Consider the following 4,702-nt stretch of genomic DNA (forward strand, 5'->3'; position numbering starts at 1 on the left):
TTCCTTTTGTAGTTGTTTCCGTTCCCGAGAATACATGCATTCTTGAAGATGGGGTCAGTGAATATTATGATTGTAAATGCTTGTATATGCGTAATCGATGTATAATAATTATAAACGAGAATTCTCATTGACAATGTTATGAAAATTGATTTTCCTTTTGAATCTTATGGATTATTCAAATGATAAACATTTGGATGCATACGTACTCGAAAATGTGTTTGGTGAATTTTATATCAATTGTAATATATAATTGTAGTGGGAAGGAAAAAATCTCATTGAACGGATGAGCGTTAACGACAATACTTAAATATAAATATAAACTTGTATTTAATAACTTTTAACTCATTTTATTTGTGTCTCGTAAACTTTAGGGCATTGTTAAAGACATAAAGTAATCGATTTCGTTCATTTCAACAAAGATTGAAAATCGATTTTTGTCCCGATGTCGCCCATCGTGCCACGTGTCACGCGCTCTATCGGTTCGATCGATGCGCTGCGACTATTCTGATTTCGCATGCGAATAATTTTAAAACCAAAAGAAATAAGAATTAAGTCTTATTCTGTTATTGGAAAACAAAATTCCGAAGCCCTGTTTGGAAAACACTTTCTTTACTCCAGGCATAAATAGGATAATCCCATTGCTACTTACTGGGGTTACCTCGTCTCCTCTTTCTTTCGACTTCCGGTTCTTGGTCTCCCCTTTTCTTCAGTTCCCTCTTTTGTCAACGAATAATTGACGAATCATTCGTTTTGTCGTCGAATGATCAGACCCTCCGCACTCGTGTTTCACCTCTGTTTTATTTGAGTTGAAAGAGTACGCGATTTACCTCTTGAACGAGACTTGAGGCATTGTAACAAGTGCGGCTCCCTTTGAGCCGTGAACGATTGCTTGGAAGACAATTGCTTTCGTTATTCATTGAATTCTCGAGGGATTAAAATTGTCGAATTAACGATAGCTTGTGTATCTACATAACAACAAGCTACAAATTCTTGCGCGTTTCTTCTAATTTTTCTTGAATTTTCTTCTCTTTTTAGCCATTCTACATTCTTATTTATTAACCCTCGAAGGGGTTGAAGTTTCCTAAATAACATTTAAAAATCTCTAATCTCTCTCTCGTAACAAGCAACTCCTTCCTTCTTAACCTTGCATACTTAACCTCAACTACTCTTGAATCTATTTGTTTATATTTTCTCTTTTCGCCATTCTACATTCTTATTTATTAACCCTTGAAGGGGTTGAAGTTTCCTAAATAATATTTAAAAATCTCTAATCTCTCTCTCGTAATAAGTAAGTCCTTCCTCCTTAGCCTTGCATAGTACTATTGATTAAATCCTGAAGAGTCTCACAAACAATTTTCTTGGAACAGTCTCTTACGAATTCAACACTGAAATTCCCGAGATCAACGCATGCCAATTACATTACATACTCCTATATCTTCGAATTGCAGGCGACAAAGGATAAACCAATTTCTCGGTAAAATTACTGCCCTTGTTTAACAGCAATGTAATTTTTGAAAAATATTTGAAGCGCATTGGCCTTTGCCGCATCGATAGGTTCAGCGTTAACAGAAATACTTATTTTCCTCTAAAAACCAATTACATATTTTGTACATGTTCTCTCTACAGATAATTTAATCGAGAGTAAACCATTTACAGAAGGCAGTTCAGCCGATTCGATAACAAAATGTCGTACAATTTTTGTAGTTTCGTGTTCCAGATGAAGATCAGAAAAAACGAGATGGTTCTCGAAAGGGACGAGGAAGTTCGTCCCTTCGATCGAATGTGTCATTTGGTACCTGGGTCACGTAGCTCTTCGTATTGACAGGCCAAGCAGCCAACCAGGCACCCTCTACTTCTCTCGCTTACTTCAGCTCTTGTTCCAAGCTTGGCCTTATCCGACTCCTGTCGAACAATCGCGGTTTTTTCATATTATCCTCTGATACTTACGGCACAAGATTATCGACGTCAAGATAATCGAGATCCTTAATATCGAACCCAAATTTAACCAATTAACGCTGAAATAATTGTCCAGATTAAACTGCCTGACGTACGTCCGAAAATTATCATTTTTTTTTTAAGGAAGCCGAAAGTTTCTCGATCGAGAACATTTAAATATACGATAATGTGATTGACGCGATCGTGTCTTTACGATATTAACTTCACGCGAAACAGTACCTACCGATTACTTACAAGAATTTCTTTTTATTTTCAGAATTTTTGGTGAAGCAGTTATGATACAGCGATGAGCCTGCAGGCCCAGGCTCAAGCGCAGCGCCCTGCCAGGTACTCCCCTCAGGAGACCGTCAAGGTAAGAAATCGTCGTTCAAGGACTCTCGGTACGTTCCTGATTACGAATTATTGTAACGTGCCTCTGAACATTTGTGAATATATATGCGTATAAGTTTATTCATATACGTATTTATAACGGAAAATTCATTTGGTAATATCAAAAATATTCCTACCCTTTGTGTCTATTGAACAAATTTGTTTAAATTAAGCGGTAGGTTTGATGTTTCCAAGTGTATGTTTGTATAAATATGTCGATGAATATATTTATTCATACAGATATTTGTAATGAAAAATTCATTTGGTAATATCGAAACTATTATTTAATTTAGTCAAACATTTTCAATAGACGTGGAGGGCACGAATATTTATTGGATCGAGTGTATCTCCCACAACACATGCTTAACTCGTCGCATTTACACACAGTTTCTCCTATCAGCTATTATTTGGATCACGAGGATCCCCGTGGAGCCACAGTCACGGTTATTTTACACAAATTGGAAGCAATACGCCTGACGTAAATTGCATTCGTTTTACTTGGCGAGCTTAACGCGATTAACACGAGCACTCTCCTCGTTGATATCGTCGCCACGATTCACTCCTCGTCCCGTTCATCGTTGGGATTAATCCTGTACGTGTTCGAGTGTACGCGACCTTGTATTACTTCCCGCGTACTCTGAATTCCGGTTCAGGGCGAGAATCAGGGGAAAAAGTGCGCGAAAAGTTCGTCTCTGTAATTATAAAATGCGAAAACGGATTGTATTGCATGTTGCAGATGCGATTCGAGACAGTTGAAGTGGTAGAAACGCTGCGATGCGCAATGATATAGTCGAATTACCTGCCCTCTGTTATTATCTTCGAAACCGTTTCACAAAAGGGATTCTGGGATTTATTTTCTAATAAAGAAATCATAGCTGTAAAGTAACGATTACTTTTGTATTCGTTAGAATTTGGAATAATTATAAAAGAGTTCGTTCAGCACGAGGGCTCAATATTTTCTTCGAGCTATTTTAGATCACTGTCTGTAACGAAAAAGATTGCATAATCGCTATCGCGCTTATACAAAAAGTATAATCTTACGAATATAGTACTCCTCGATCCATTCGTCTTCTCCCTTTGACATTTTCCTCTAAATACACTAATAACGGAGTTATGATTTATCACTCGAGAAAACCTTGCACAAAGAGTGCAAGAAACTTGGCGATAATCGAAACAGGGAAAAAGCCGAAGGATGCAAAAATTCAAACCATTAAAACGTGTGGCTACACAGCGAAGTATCGTTCGAATGGGTTGCCATTCATTTTCTCGGAGTCGCACGCAACGCGTTTGATGTTTAAAGAGTTTTTATCGTTTTCCGACCAAGAACGAGAATAAAAAAGGCGATTACGGTAAGAGGAGGAGGAGGAGGAGGGGGATGGGGGAGTATAGAAACGAGGGAATTCCCTCGCAAGGATGTGGAGATATAACTGTATACATGGGAAGGTATCGGGTATAATTTTCCACGTGAGTGCACCGCTGGCTCGTCGCTTTTTCCTAATGACTGTCTTAATTAATATCTCGCGAGTAGGCGCGGTTGCGCCGACCTGTCTGCACACACGAACGCGACCTTATCGGCCCCTCGTCCCCGTCGTTTCAAGGATAATTTTCCGCGCGAATGCACGGACTTCACTCTCGCTCGTCGTCGACGAACCGACGGTGCGGCGACGCTGGCCGTGTCCGTTGCTCTTTTCCTCGCGCTTCTGGCACCGACATCGCCGGACGTCGAGAGCCATCGCCCCTCGAGTGCCCATCCCGCCTCGTGCGGATGACAAAAATTCTAAAACGATCTTTCCTTTTCTTCTGAAACGAAAGACCTTTCAAGCGGCGCGTTCCGTTACTCTACCTGTGACATTTTCAAGTTGATCAATTTTGATCGTGGGTTATTCGTTCGAACGTGCATTTTCTTTTTCCCTTTAACCCGACAGACAAATTCGCGGAGTGAATGAAACAAAATGAAAGTAACGTCACCAAACCCTGAATCATCGTTACACCACAGTATTTGAAAACACGTCGCCACAGATTTTAATCAGCGAGCATCTTCCTTTCGCGGGGCGTGATCGCACGTCTGGCCTATCTTTCGCTAAGGCTGCCGCTAAATGGCCGAGATTTTCCGCCCGTGGTTTCGCTCCCTTCGGACGTCGGGCCAGCTAGACGAAGATGAAGAGATTTTGGTCTCTCGAAGAGAGCCACGCCCCGGTCATGAGAAGACGAGACGATACCATTTTGCAACCCTCCTGGTAGCTGCTAAAATCCCTCGGGCCCACCTCCGACGCTCCGTTGCGTAGATAATTAAAGATACAACGCCTACACCTTTCGTGCCGTACCGAGAAGGGTACCGCTCTTCTCCGCGTTGCAGGATCCACCGCGGGGATGTGAG

The sequence above is a fragment of the Hylaeus volcanicus genome, chromosome 1 (genome assembly GCF_026283585.1).
Source record: "Hylaeus volcanicus isolate JK05 chromosome 1, UHH_iyHylVolc1.0_haploid, whole genome shotgun sequence".
NCBI classification, from domain to species: domain Eukaryota; kingdom Metazoa; phylum Arthropoda; class Insecta; order Hymenoptera; family Colletidae; genus Hylaeus; species Hylaeus volcanicus.